At 44.8% G+C, this 16,183-nt stretch overlaps 1 long non-coding RNA gene across 1 annotated transcript in view; it reads right to left on the reverse strand.

Moving 5' to 3' along the window:
- Window positions 1–3,327: 3,327 nt before the first annotated feature.
- LOC148394760 (uncharacterized) overlaps window positions 3,328–16,183 on the reverse strand; it is an 88,075-nt gene continuing 75,219 nt past the window's right edge. Inside the window, exon 2 of the long non-coding RNA XR_015859563.1 lies at window positions 3,328–4,818. This is a non-coding gene — a long non-coding RNA (uncharacterized LOC148394760). The remainder of the gene's footprint in view (window positions 4,819–16,183) is intronic.

Here is a 16,183-nt window from a genome sequence, read left to right on the forward strand (position 1 = left end):
TCTTGATTCGGTCAAATCTGTCAGAATACGTATTAGCTTAAAATATTCCTGTAACCGCCTTTTGTAGATGCAATTACCACTGCACTTTACAGGCTGTCTTCTATTCGTGTGGTGATGACTCTCGCGTGCCAGCTTAGGCCCCCTGCTGGCTGAGTGGCTCGTGCTGTAGAAGGATGACCGCCTCCTCCTCCTCCTTCCTCTTAGAATCCCTCGTCCTGTGTCACGACGTTTAACTGGAAGTAATAAAACAGATAAGCTGTTATAATACCAAAAATAGCAAGTCGAATGATAACATAGAAAGAGAAAAAAAATAGAAGGAATACCTCCAACTCTGTTTGTCGACTCGTGAGGATGGTTCAAGCCTTCGTATGCAGAAAGAGCCTCCGCTAATTCTATGTCCGTGGATGCTTCCTGTCTGTCGGCGTGGGACGTAAGTGGATTGGTTTCAATGGTAGCACGTGACTCTGATGCGGTTGTTCTCGCTGGCTCTGATCCGATTGGCTCTGCCGCTTCCGTTGCTTCAAAATGGCGTCCAGAGACACCCACTAGAGTCTGTGTTTCAAAATCAGCTTGTGTCGGCTGCTTGTTTTTCCTAGTGGCCGCGGCCACGAGATCGGTTACATACATAAAATAAATCACCAACTAATAGCATTCATATTAACTACCTTAGATGAACGGTTGACTCACCGTAGTCTGATTGTGTTAGATAAACGTCGCTAAAGTCGTCGTCAAAAGATGCGTGGACGTCAGCAAAAACGGTGATGTCTACAAACATTACATAAACATTACATCGTGCTTTACAAATAACCCCAGTGTATTATTATTGTTACTATTAGTATTTATTATTATACCGACAAAATAGTAACATGACTTACCTTACCTCGAAACAATTTTCGACGCACTCCGACTCCGTTGATCAGAGCTCATGCGCTGGCTTGTCTTCTCAAAATGAGCGCTGGTCATCCTTCCCAAACTAACTTCAAATTCGGCGGAGAAAAGACCTATGGGGTCACGTGCCGTGATAACACTTTGCTACCGCTAATGATTTTTGCCGTCGTTTTAATGACTTGACCTCAGCTCAAACTATTGTATGTTAAACATCCTCCTTCAGATGTCTTTTTCAACAAAGTTACACGCAGACAACTCGGAGGTAATAATGTTGACTCTCCTGACTCAACTAGTGGTGGCCCCACAAGCTATTGTATGTCAAATTAGATGCCTTTTTCAACAAAGTTACACAGACAACTCTGAGACCCGATAAACTATTGTATGTCAAATTAGATGCAACACCTTGACTATCTCCTTCAGATGCCTTTTTTTCAACAAAACTCCCCCCTTGACCCCCCTTTTTTCAACAAAACTCCCCCCTTGACCCTAGACGCACTGGTTGATAGCAAATCTAACTCAGGTGTATCAATTCTCTGCTCTGTTTCACAAAAATACAGGCCCTATACATGCCCATACATATCCCCATCCAAAAATGGCGCCAGCAAACCAAATTGGCGACAGCCAAAGATGGCGCCGTCTCGACTGGCGCTATCTTGGCGCCCGCCAGACTGGCGCACATGCCCCCTCCTCCCAATTCAAAAGGGGGTTGATTTATGGTGCCATAAAAGGCCATACCATTTTATGACCCCTACCTCATTTACATACAATAGACATCAAGGTCTTATGCATTTTTCTATTGTGTGTCCAACCAATCATAATTTTAATTAAAAAACACATCCTAATATGATTAGTGATGTGGATTGTGGCTCTTTCTATGCATGGCTTACTAAAAAGAGCTGGCCATTTCAGGTTTTGTTTTTGTTTAAATTTATTTATTACCAAAAACAATATTTTACATTGCTATTGCTTACCTTGTTGTTTCTCATGCATTTCGTGGTAACAGCCACGACGCATACTGAGAATGGTGGCTCATTCATTTGAATCATATCTAAAAACCCCCATGGCACAAATATTTCCCAATTCTTCATAATTTAAAACACAGTTTTTTAAATGTAGATTGCACCGTGTTTGCGTTGAGCAAGATTCTGGATACGTATGCCTTTCGATTTACAAAACCATGACTGTGGACTGCATTACAAACAATGCTATGTTGCTTGCATGTCATTGTGTGAAAGCAATGATTTTGATAATTTATTATAGGAATCAAATGATTCCCTTCAAAAGAAGAAACATAAAAGTCCACTCAGCGATAATGTAGTGGAAGCTTAGTAGTAATGTGGCACTTTATTTTGTCAGTAACAATTATGGCATTGTAACGATAGAAAAAGTATTACCGTAATTTCCGGACTATAAGCTGCTACTTTTTGCACAAGCTTTGAACCCTGCGGCTTGTCACCCGGTACAGCGTATCTATGGATTTTAATGATTTTTGTGATGACTAATACACTTATACACTTGTAAAAAGACTGTGAACCGCTGTTGTGCGGCACCGCTTTGCTGGGCGGAGGGATATGTGACCAGACACACAGTCACTGGAAAGAAGAGTGGTGTGTTGATCGCATGTCCGTCTGCCAGGCAAATAGTGCCGTATAATTGACACAAAGAAGAGACAGAATGAGATCAAGACGGACATTACTGAAGAAAGGAAGCTTTTATACACAAACCCTCATTATGGGGGACAAAAAAATGCATATGATGCCACTTTTAAGTTAAAGGCAGTCGATTTGGCTCTTAACAAAGGAACTAGAGCTGCTCATGCACTGTAGAGGTTTCCTCCGGTCACTCGAGGGCACTGGGCTTTTGTGTATGACATCTTGTTACGTCACCCTTAACTTTCTTTATTTCCCGGTTACGTCTACTCTGGAGCTATATAGAGGACTGTCTCAGAAAATTAGAATATTGTGATGAAGGTCTTTATTTTCTGTAATGCAATTAAAAAACAAAAATGTCATACATTCTGAATTCATTACTAATAAACTGAAATATTGCAAGCCTTTTATTATTTTAATATTGCTAATTATGGCATACAGCTTAAGAAAACGCAAATATCCTATCTCAAAATGTTAAAATATTTCCTCAGACCAAGTTAAAAAAAAATTATAACAGCAAAACAAAATCAAACATTTGAAAATGTCCATTAATGCACTCAGTACTTGGTTGGGAATCCTTTTGCACGGATTACTGCAACCCATGCGGCGTGGCATGGAGGCAATCAGCCTGTGGCATTGCTGAGATGTTATGGATGCCCAGGATGCTTCAATAGCGTCCTTTAGCTAATTTGCATTGTTGGGCCAATCGAGGACAGTAATGCCATGGTCAATGTTAGAGATTTGCTCACTCAAACAATATTTTGCAAGAACCACACGGGAGACAAGTAAGTCCTTTTTGGACACCTGCAGGTGGAGAGTTCACTCGCTCCAGAATGAAGTCTGAACCCTCGTTCCTGCGATGGGATATTTATTAAGAGAAACAGAGTGGGGGTTTGGGTAAACTGGCTAAAGCCCTTGTCCTCTAGTCTAAACATGTCAGGGGATGTTTTACGACCTTGTGATAAGGAGGACAAGGTAAGGTATTTATTACCTGTTGCATTCCAACATAATCCTATGATAAAGATAACCTGGAAAACCCTAACATCTCCCTCCTGATTTATCATATGATTATGCTACCCCAAACAACAAAGACAAGTAAAAAAAACATATATACGTATAATGAAGAAAGTAGAATGGTAAAAATAAAAACAACAAACAATGATAGCAACACTTTCTAGTGAAGATGAGGCATTACCTCAATACCCCAAATCAAACTTATTGTGTAAGCGAAAAACCTGCTGGCCAGATGTTATTAGCAGGAAAATTCTTACACGGCCCCGTTGCCACAGGCGACCAGAACGCTATCAATAATAAAAAAAATAAAAAGAAAAACACAGAAACAGTACATCATTGTATCCATCACGTGCGAAGCATATTTGATGGTCAAATCAACAAGTTTCCGTAACACATGCTCAACAGAACAGCATCTACGCAATCCACGTCTCATTATCATTATCACATCTGTCACGTCTAAGAAGTTGTATATGTGCTCGTGTTTTCGTCAGCTGATGATGTTGTAGTCTGTAGGTGTGTTCCGTCACACACACTGGCGCACACGCTCGTGTCCAGTGGGCAGGCAGCATCGGACAACTCTTGTGACCACAAAACCATGATCCGTACTGAACAGGCACGTGCACTCATAGGATGCAGGTGAGGCAGTGCCTCTGAACTTCTGGATGAAGTAGGTCCCGTCCGATGGTGCAGCCATGTTGGTAGTAGAGCCCTTACACCTTGAAAACGGCTCTCTCATCCTGGCACACAGCGGTGATGTCCAAAGCTCCCATCCAGTTTCCTCCTGGAGAGCAGTCGTCGTTAATGCATTTGTGGGTGCTGCAACCTTGGATGCAACATATGTAGTCAGCAAGACTTGGAATGGTCCCTCCCGTCGTGGCTGGCCCAGTTCCTTCTTTTGATGACCTCGATGTAGACCCAGTCTCCTGGATTGATGGGGTTGTCGACCTGTTAGGAGGAAAGATCAGGCGGCAGTAAATTTGTCTTTGACACAGTTTCAGCGTCCTGATCATATAATCTGCCAAGGACTGCTCTTCATCTGTTGCTTGCAACTCTCGTAGTCAATTGTCGTGCCCATTTAACTGGCAAATAGGAGTGTTTGCGGGAAGAGTTTGAACACCTCCTAATGATTTCCTTTAACCAAAAACTATTTATGACAGGGGCGTTCCCATTTATTGCCTCCTGGTTTAAAAGAGATTGTCTTACCCATGCCTTCTTTCTCCTCACACGCTCGCACCCACACAGAGTGTGAACACACACACACACACATCTTCACGCACACATACACAAAACGGCATACAAAGTTCAGACGAACGACAACAAGACTGTCACAATTTTACAGAGATTACTCACAAACAGAACACAGACAAAGGGATTCTAATCCATCTCTCATGTAGCTTCTTTTGATAGAATCTCCTATCGGTAACTGTATAGCAGACGTTTTAGCATATAATCCCATACTCTGCTCTCTCACTTCTACTTTTTCCTGTCGGTGCAGTCGTAGGTGGCCCCTATTGCAGTCATTGTCTTGTTAACTGTCGCCGTGTGACTCCTATGCATGATTGTGTGAATGTCAAAAATTGAACGTACCTAACTTTCTGACCATCAGACCTCCACTGTGGTACAAAAAACCTTACTGTTGTATTGAGTAGGTACATTGAGCAACCTAGCTCCCTCCTGACTGCCAAATGTCCTGTTCTAAAAGTTACATAACTCGACCTCTACGTCTTAAGCTTGATGAGCCAAAACACCAGATCTTGCTCTTGTTTCCTACCGTTTTAGCCTATTTGTTTTATCCAAATCCGTTCAATATCTGATTATAATGCTTTTCTCTGGAGCCCTACGTATTTTTCAAATTTTTATTTATTTGTTTATCAAATCTCCTCAGTTCTGTCAAACTCAGTGCACAATGAATCTCCCTTCCACTTTGAACCAAGCTTCACCAAATTTGGTAACGCCGTACCAAGGAGTGCGATTTGGTTGTCGGACACTCCAAGTCCATATCTTTTTGCCGCACGTCACCCTCTCAAGTTGGTGTTCTTTTGTTGTTGCTTCAGAGCGACCCCATCCATCATTCTTGAATGAGTCCATTGTTCAAATGAGTCAATTTTCATCATTGTGAGTTCCTCCGCTTTTCACTGTCTTTTCTCGTCCCCGAGGATGTTGTCTGTCCTCCGGAGTGTACTTGTCCCCCTCCAAGCACAGGAGTCTTTTCTTGTCCTTTGCCAAAGGTCAAAGGTGCTTCAGAGCCAGGCACCATTTTGTAGTTGTTCACGGCTGCAGGCGAAGACTCGGATTGGCTTTCAGGGACCCTGACACTGAGAATGACAGGCTGGGACGTCAAACTTGTAAGACTATCTCCAAATGTAGCTGCTTCCATCAGTTTGCTGGTAACGTTTGTTTACTAAACTTCAAATTCTTCTAATAACAGCAGTCTCGTTTTTATATCGTAAATCCTGCAACTCATCCTATTTTTTTTTTAGCTACATTTTATCTATAGTTCCAATTTAATCGGACAGTATGTTGTCTTCACTATCATTATTGAAAATCAACTCATCGAGGTCTGCTTTCCACATCAAGCCCTGATCTGTATGTCTTGACCTCTCACATGTTATTGTCATGCTTGCTCAAAAATGTGACTTAGAGTATGGTGCTGTGAATTCTCAATATCCCCAATGAAATTGGATCCCACCTCGTAGTTCTTATCGTTCTCATGTTCCTGTTAGCCTGCAATTGTCCAAATCAAAAATGTTTTCTTTTAACTGTCTTTCTTTTGAACCTCTAAATCTCTCGTGTTGCTAACCTATCTACACCAGAACAAAAAAAATTACCACAGTATAACACCAAATGTATTCGAAAATTCATTGTCATAAAGTGTTGTATTCTTACTATCTTCCACTATCTGTCCTACTCACTCCCCCCTTTTGAGGCTTGGCAACGCCCATGCCTCACACCTTGACAAACTTTTTGGGAGAATGCGTTCTTTACGACATACGATCATACCATCATCATTTAATTTGACTTTCTTTCCAAAACGCTTCTCAATTTCTCAGTTCACACATCTTCTACATGTGTTACTGATTCTCCAGTTTTTTCTCTAGTTAATTATCAATCCAAAAGCTACGTGTTTCTTTCTAACATTCAACCTGCTCAAAATCACTCTTTCATCAAAGTCGCTCTACTAATTTTCTATAGTAGTCGCCAACGACTTCAACCATTCAACCTCTCATTCAGGCAATCATTCATCAATGCTCATCATATGCATCTCACACAGTCTCCAAAAAGGAGTCATACTATCACATTGGTCCCAATTCATCCAAGCTCACCACACAGCATTCATATATCATTTTCAACTCAGGTTTCCTGGTAGAACAATCCACCAGTCCAAAAAAACTTAACTAAAACAAACAACTGGCAAATTAATCTGAATTTTTGTTTTGTTTTGTTTTTAAATTTGAAGAACTCAATCTCTCAGATTTAGCTTGCATTTAGAATTTTGTATAATCTTATAACACAACCAATCAATTATTCCTATCAAATGTAGCATTGCAAAATCTTAAATTCACAATTTAGCTTCTTCCAATTCCTGAAAGCATGTTCTGTCGTTTTTTTTTTCCTTCATCGAATTTCTCATGTGAGCTCGACACTTAACATGCACTAGTGTGGATTAGTTTCTGCTCGCAAACAGACTTCTCTCTTTTCTTCTCATTTTTATCTGCCAAAATTGTTTCTGTTCTGCGGTGTAAATTGAATAGACAACAGTCTAGCAAATTTCTTTATACTAAAAGTTTAGCCAATCTTCATCAATTTGGGACTTTAACTTTAACTTTAACACATACGCACACACATGCACAGCTCTCGCGTGCAGAAGGTAGGTCTCAGCAACAATGATTCGTCACAGGCTGGCCATTTCCTGTGGTCGATCATGAGCTGGTCCCTCCCATGCACACGAGGACAGCACATTCTAATTTTATTTATTTATCTTCTAGAAGCAAGTTGCATTTCTTTACCACTTGATTTGCATATTTTAACTTTAGTGTAACACAAATTGAGCTCTAGTCATTTGTAATTTGGGCATACAAACAGCATTGTCATACTTCTTGGATGGACAAGACTTCTAATAATCTAAAAAAATTCTAATAATCTGACAATGACATGTTTTGCTGTCATATGGGCATCTATCCTTTCTTTCTCCGTATGAGCATAAGCGGTCAAAGAGGAGGAAGCTTGTCATGCTAAAAATTTGGCTTTTCCTCTGCCCCTTCCTGCACCCTTTGATTGATATTGCTTTGCAGAACGACACTCTCGTGCAAAGTGTCCTCGTCTCCCACAGTTCCAACAGTTGTCTGAATCTGATGGGGGTTTTGATTTGAATGGTGGCTTGCGACGTTGTTGGTATCTAACTCTTCCTCTGCCCCTTTGGGAACTTTGGTAGAAGATTGTTGTATCTTCATTTAGATCATTATCATCATCTAGATGAAATACATCAAAACTTCTGCCTTTCTCAATCCCTTTGTCAGCGTCTTTGGGCCACTGCATGTTTTTTGTAAACCAAGCAGTGTCCGCTTCCACCAAGTGTTTTCTCACCCAACTGCCCAAGTCAGGGGGGAAACCAGTGAGGAGCGGAATTTTAAGATGTTGCTGATAAGCACTCTCATCTGCATCATTGAATGGGATGCCACTATGTACCCAGAATTCTTTTTCAAATCTCAATTGAATGGCGGCTTCATCACTTTTCAACTTTCTATCTTTTGTCTTCTGGATTTGTTCTCTTCTTTCTTGTGAAGCTTTCAACCACATTTTAGCACAATCCAATTCTCTCTCTTTTCTAAAACATCAACTACTATCTTCCACACTTCAACTCTCAACTTCCCTTCTACTCCATACTTTTTCTTCCACTTCGGCATATATTGCATACAATTAAGAAATCTACTCGCCATGTACTTCTCATCTCCGTCAAGAGGTAGAGATTTACCGTTTTTATTTCCCATCTTAATTCTAGTAGTTTAAGGTTTTACAATTTTTTTTTTCGAAATTTTTTTCTTTGAGGATCCTCAATGCAGGTTTAAATTGACCTTTCAACAGATTACTAGCCTGTTTTATTGCCGTGGATCAACGCTAGAACTGCTTTTTAGTCAATTTATCCTACCAGTCACACACTCAATCACACTAACTCCAGCGCTTTTTTAGGCCTCATGGCTCGGACAAACCAAAGCCGTATCCCATAGCTCGGACAAACCAAAGCCGTATCTCATAGCTCGGACAAACCAAAGCCGTATCTCATAGCTCGGACAAACCAAAGCCGTATCTCATAGCTCGGATAAACCAAAGCCGTATCTCATAGCTCGGACAAACCAAAGCCGTATCTCATAGCTCGGATAAACCAAAGCCGTATCTCATAGCTCGGACAAACCAAAGCCGTATCTCATAGCTCGGACAAACCAAAGCCGTATCTCATAGCTCGGACAAACCAAAGCCGTATCTCATGGCTCGGACAAACCAAAGCCGTATCTCTCGTGCACACAACTTAAGGCCTTTAACTTACTTGTTCCCTTGGTTCGTTGCACTGCCGGGTCCCGTCAATCCACCTCTGTCAGACGAAGGCAGACCTAAGATGCTGGCCCAGCGAAGAATTCTCTTCCCAGGACTTTCTTCTCCAGGTCCTCCTAATGGACACTGGCTTGTCGACAATGCAGCACGTCCTCCTTCGTCAGCCAGATAGCGGGTATGAGGGATCCCGGGTTTCGGCACCAAAATGTTAGAGATTTGCTCACTCAAACAATATTTTGCAAGAACCACACGGGAGACAAGTAAGTCCTTTTTGGACACCTGCAGGTGGAGAGTTCACTCGCTCCAGAATGAAGTCTGAACCCTCGTTCCTGCGATGGGATATTTATTAAGAGAAACAGAGTGGGGGTTTGGGTAAACTGGCTAAAGCCCTTGTCCTCTAGTCAAAACATGTCAGGGGATGTTTTACGACCTTGTGATAAGGAGGACAAGGTAAGGTATTTATTACCTGTTGCATTCCAACAAAATCCTATGATAAAGATAACCTGGAAAACCCTAACAGTCAATACACCATTTACTGGTGGTTTTTGCACTGTGGGCAGGTGCCAGATTCATCCATCCATCCATCTTCTTCCGCTTATCCGGGGTCGGGTCGCAGGGGCAGCAGCTTCAGGAGGGACTCCCAGACTTCCCTCTCCCCAGCCACTTCATCCAGCTCATCCCGGGGGATCCCAAGGCGTTCCCACGCCAGCTGAGAGACATAGTCTCTCCAGCGCGTCCTGGGTCGTCCCCGGGGTCTCCTACCGGTGGGACATGCCCGGAACACCTCCCCAGGGAGGCGTCCAGGAGGCATCCTAATGAGATGCCCGAGCCACCTCATCTGGCTCCTCTCAACGTGGAGGAGTAGCGACTCTACTCCGAGTCTCTCTCGGATGACCGAGCTTCTCAGCCTATCTCTAAGGGAGAGCCCGGACATCCTGCGGAGAAAACTCATTTCGGCCGCTTGTATCCGGGATCTCGTTCTTTCGGTCACGACCCGTAGCTCGTGACCATAGGTGAGGGTAGGAGCGTAAATCGACCGGTAAATCGAGAGCTTTGCCTTTTGGCTCAGCTCTCTCTTTACCACGACAGACCGGTACAGAGTCCACATTACTGCCGACGCTGCACCGATCCGCCTGTCGATCTCGCGCTCCATCCTCCCCTCACTCGTGAACAAGACCCCAAGATACTTAAACTCCTCCACTTGGGGCAGGATCTCATCCCCGATCCGGAGAGGGCATTCCACCCTTTTCCGATCGAGGACCATGGACTCGGATTTGGAGGTGCTGACCCTCATGCCGACCGCTTCACACTCGGCTGCAAACCGCTCCAGTGAGAGCTGGAGATCACGGCCTGAAGAAGCCAACAGCACCACGTCATCTGCAAAAAGCAGAGACGCAATGCTGAGGTCCCCAAACCGGACCCCCTCAACGCCTCGGCTGCGCCTAGAAATTCTGTCCATAAAAATTATGAACAGAATCGGTGACAAAGGGCAGCCTTGGCAGAGTCCAACCCTCACTGGGAACAAATTTGACTTACTGCCGGAAATGCGGACCAAACTCTGGCATCGGTGATACAGGGACCGAACCGCCCTTATCAATTGGCTCGGCACCCCGTACTCCCGAAGCACCCTCCACATAACCTCCAGAGGGACACGGTCGAACGCCTTCTCCAAGTCCACAAAACCCATGTGGACTGGTTGGGCGAACTCCCATGCACCCTCGAGGACCCTGCTGAGGGTGTAGAGCTGGTCCACTGTTCCACGGCCAAGACGAATCCTCCTGAATCCGAGGTTCGACCTCCCGACGGATCCTCCTCTCCAGCACCCCTGAATAGACCTTACCAGGGAGGCTGAGGAGTGTGATTCCCCTGTAATTGGAAAACACCCTCCGGTCCCCCTTTTTAAAGAGGGAAACCACCACCCCAGTCTGCCAATCCAGAGGTACTGTCCCCGATGTCCACGCAGTGTTGTAGAGGCGTGTCAGCCATGACAGCCCCACAACATCCAGAGCCCTTAAGAACTCCGGGCCGATCTCATCCACCCCCGGGGCCTTGCCACCGAGGAGTTTTTTAACTACCTCAGTGACTTCGACCCCAGAGATTGGAGAGTCCGCCTCAGCGTCCCCAGGCCCTGCTTCCACAATGGAAGGCGTGTAGGTGGAATTGAGGAGGTCTTCGAAGTATTCTCCCCACCGACTCACGACGTCCCGAGTCGAGGTCAGCAGCACGCCATCCCCACTGTAAACAGAGTTGACGTTGCACTGCTTCCCCCTTCTGAGACGCCAGATGGTGGACCAGAATTTCCTTGAAGCCGTCCGGAAGTCATTTTCCACGGCCTCGCCAAACTCCTCCCACGCCCGGGTTTTTGCCTCAGCAACCGCCGAAGCGGCGTTCCGCTTGGCCTGTCAGCTGCCTCCAGAGTCCCGCAGGCCAAAACGGCCCGATAGGACTCCTTCTTCAGCTTGACGGCATCCCTTACCGCCGGTGTCCACCAGCGGGTTCGGGGATTGCCGCCACGACAGGCACCAACGACCTTACAACCACAGCTCCAGTCGCCCACCTCAACAATGGAGGCGCGGAACATGGTCCACTCTAACTCAATGTCCCCCGCCTCCCCTGGGACGTGGGAGAAGCTCTGCCGGAGGTGGGAGTTGAAGCTCTTCCTGACAGGGGATTCTGCCAGACGTTCCCAGCAGACCCTCACAGAGCGTTTGGGTCTGCCAGGTTGGACCAGCATCTTCCCCCACCATTGGAACCAACCCACCACCAGGTGATGATCAGTTGACAGCTCCGCCCCTCTCTTCTCCTGAGTGTCCAAAACATGCGGCCACAAATCCGATGACAAGACTACAAAGTCGATCATCGAACTGCGGCCTAGGGTGTCCTGGTGCCAAGTGCACACATGGACACCCTTATGTTTGAACATGGTGTTCATTATTGAAAATGCGTGTCGAGCACAGAAGTCCAATAATAGAACACCGCTCGGGTTCAGATCGGGGGGGCCGTTCCTCCCAATCACGCCCTTCCAGGTCTCACTGTCATTGCCCACGTGAGCATTGAAGTCACCCAGTAGAATGATGGAGTCCCCAGAAGGAGCGCTCTCCAGCACTTCCCACAGGGACTCCAAGAAGGGTGGGTACTCTCAAAGTCAAAGTCAAAGTCAGCTTTATTGTCAATTTCTTCACCTGCCAAAGACACACACAGAAACCGAAATTTCGTTCCCCGCTATCCCACGGTGATAAGACATGGCACACAATAGACAATCAAGTAAACAACAGCGTGCTGAATAAATAATGAATAAATAACACAACAAATAAATAAGAGGAGCAAAAAGGAGCAAGTGAGCGTACAGCAGACATTCCAGAAAATGGCGCAAAAGTGCAGCACGCTACGCAGAAGGGGGTAGCGAGTTCAGGGTCCTAACAGCCTGGAGAATGAAGCTGTTGGCGAGTCTGGTGGTGAGGGAGCGCAGGCTCCGGTACCTCTTCCCAGAGGGCAGAAGGTCAAACAAAGAGTGAGCTGGGTGATTCACATCACTCACAATCGCGGTTGCCTTGCGGGTGAGATGGGAGGTGTAAATGTCCTTCAGGGAGGGGAGCGAAGCACCAATAATCTTACCAGCCATATTCACTATGCGCTGCAGGGCCTTCAAGTTCTGGTCAGTGCAGCTACCACCCCAGACAGCGATGCAACTGGAGAGGACGCTCTCAATAGTGCCACGGTAGAATGTAGACAGGACTGCCTGAGGAGCACAAGCACGCCTGAGTTTCCGCAGGAAGTACAGGCGGCGCTGAGCTTTCTTTGCCAGTGATGCGGTGTTCGCCGACCAGGAGAGGTCCTCACTGATGTGCACCCCCAGGAAGTTGGTGCTGCTCACCCTCTCCACCACAGCACCGTCGATGATCAGCGGCTGGTGTTTTGCTTGACCCTTCCGGAAGTCAACAACGATTTCTTTGGTCTTGCATTACAGAAAATAAAGAACTTTATCACAATATTCAAATTTTATCAGACAGTCCTGCACGTGTAACTCGTATCACATTGCCAACTTTACCCCTGAACAGGAGGAAGACGAAGATGGCTGATTTTTACTGGTATGTTATTTTAACCAGCCCTGTTGGTGCTGTGCTACCGTGTTGCTGCTGTGTTGCTGCCGCGTCTCTCAGTGACTGTTACCGGTATGTTTTTTTATCCAGCCCTGTTAGTGCTGTGTTACTACCGTGTTGCTGCTGTGTTACTGCCGCATCACAAGCATTGTTTGGAAAGAAAAGTTAAGGTATGTTATTAAAACTATGAAAACTCTTTCTATGTAGTACTGTCTTTCTTTGTAAATATCTCATGCTTCAATGTGGGCACATGGGGCTTATAGTACGGTGCGGCTTATATATGAAAAAAACCCACGATTTTCCTCTAATTTTTGCCAGTGCGGCTTATAATCAGGTGCGTCTTATAGTCCAGAAATTACAGTACATTATATTATGCCACTATTGGAAAATGAATGCTGTTAGTCATGCCATTATACTTAATAGCTGTTACGTTATTCCCAACACTGTTCAAATGAATACACAACAAAGACAACATATTTCATGGTCAAACTGACACATGTAATTGTTTTTCCCAATTTCTGGACCCCAAACCCCCGTGTAAAATCGAGGCTTAGGCTTGTTTGACGGACTAGAGCAGGGGTCGGCAACCCAAAATGTTCAAAGTGCCATATTGACACCCCCCCCCCCCAAAAAAATATACCTGTCTGGAGCCGCAAAAATCTAAAAGCTTTTAAATAAGGCAACATAGACTGTCAATACATGAGCTGTATGCCTACTATTAAAATAATTAAGTAGGCTACAAATAAAAGTTTAAGATCAGGGGATGTTTGAGAATATCTGTCAATTTTCGCACGTCCTGAGTGTGTCACGTGCCGTGCCAGAGCACACTCGGCCGGCAACTTAACCCAGCCACACCCCTCTCGTTATCGTAATGTCTGTCACCTGCTCCCTCTCGTTGTCTCGTTTATTTAAACCCTGCCTGTGTGTTCCTCCTTGTCGGTGTCTACTGTTGTTTTCAGTTCCTGTCCGCGCCTTGTGTCCCTGTCATCCAGTTCCTCCCCGGTCTTGTCTGGAGGCTCACGGTCAGGTTCTGTTCCGTGTCCGAGTGGACTTCTGTTTGCCTGTCTCCTAGCCGTGAGTCTCTATCCCGCCTGTGTATGTGTTCACCCACTTCCCTTCCCTTCAATAAACCCTGGTCCAAACTGCATTTGGTCGCCTTGCTCCAATCATTTCCTGACAGACCGTTGTTAGTCACCTAAATGTTGAACAGAGGCTGTGATGTACCGAAGTCAAATTCCTTGTCTGGCATGCTCAAACATGGCCAATACACATCCCCTCGTGTTTGGCCTTTTAGTGGTATCAATTTCTTCTTGCGGCCCATTAGAGTTCACGTACCTGCATAGCAGAGCTGTCTGTTCAATATCGGTCACGTCACACGACTCATCACAGGCAATTGAGAAAGCTGGAGCTGAATTGATGTCCTTGATTTGCTGATCGGTGATATTGTTTTCAAATTACCATTTCCTTCACTGTTTTTGCAGAGAGAGGCATGTCTTTAATTTTCTGAATGATTTCGGTTTTGTTTTTGAAGTCCGAAAATAGGCACTCTGATATTTTAACGAATGAATCCTTCATGTACTCGCCATCGGTGAATGGTTTTCCATGCTTTATTATCTCCCGGGCTGGAACAAAACTTGCCGTAGTAGTAGAGTTTGGAGATGCAATCCACTTCTTGAAACTGTTTTTTCGTTCCTCAAATTGCACCTTTCCTCTCAGTTCCAACTGGGTGATAGGCAGCAAATTTAGCATGATTTAGCTGAAAATGTCACTCCAAATTGCTCGTCTTGTTATATTTGACAACTTCTCATTGCAAATCAAACATTCAGGCTATCCTTCAGCATTGGCAATGAAAGCAAATAGTTGAGTCTAGTGATGGGTCCGGCAACACCGATGCGTCGGCGCGTGTGTCGAGCTCATAGAGCGAAGCCCCGTGTAGGTGCGCGTATCGCTTTAAAAAAGCCACGTGACCGAACAAGAAGCATTGTAGTCTGTCAAGGAAGCGCGCTTTAGCTCTGTTAAAGGAAGCGCATTGTCAACGGGATGGATCTGCTAAAACAATATCTGACCTTTTGCGGTTCATTCTCGAAGTTATCAAGAATTATGGAGCAGCCCCAAGTCAGATACTGGGACAATTAAAAGTCCCACTACATGCACTCCAGCATCATCTGGGTCGTGTGAGTGTGTGTTTTCAACGGCGGGAGAAATTGTGTCCAAAAAGCGCAACAGGCTCAATTTCAAAACATTGGAAAAACACAAGCATCTTCTTTCACAACATGTTCACTTAGTTTTTCATGTTAAAATACATGTTCACATCATTGATTGACTGTAACTAAAAAATAAAAAATATTTTCAATTTAAATGAATATGTGAAACAATACAATATAAAATATGATTACTTAAATTTTAAGTAATTTACACCTCCCATCTCGCCCGCAAGGCAACCTCGATTGCCAGAGATGTGAGTCACCCGGCTCACTCTGTTTGACCTTCTGCCCTCTGGGAAGAGGTACAGGAGCCTGCGCTCCCGCACCACCAGACTCGCCAACAGCTTCTTTCTCCAGGCTGTTAGGGCCCTGAACTCGCTACCCCCTTCTGCGTAGCGTGCGGCACTGTTGCGCTATTTTCGGGAATGTCTGCTGTACGCGCACTTACTCCTTTTTTTTTTCCTGCTCCTCTTATTTATTTATTTATTTATTGTTGTGTTATTTATTCATTATTTATTCAGCACGCTTTTGTTATACTTGTTTACTTGTTTGTCTGTTGTGAGCCATGTCTTGTCACCGTGGGATAGGGGGGAACGAAATTTCGGTTTCTTTGTGTGTCTTTGGCATGTGGAGAAATTGACAATAAAGCTGACTTTGACTTTGACTTTGAAACTAATTAATGTATATACTAGGTCATCAAATCAATGTCAGTTGTGTCTGTCAACTAGGTAGTATTTAGTATTTTGCCTGTAGTATTTTTAAGGTCCAGCGGGTGCCAGCA

This window comes from Syngnathus floridae, chromosome 7 (genome assembly GCF_059516105.1).
Source record: "Syngnathus floridae isolate MCC-2025c chromosome 7, RoL_Sflo_1.0, whole genome shotgun sequence".
In the NCBI taxonomy this organism is placed as follows: Eukaryota; Metazoa; Chordata; class Actinopteri; order Syngnathiformes; family Syngnathidae; genus Syngnathus; species Syngnathus floridae.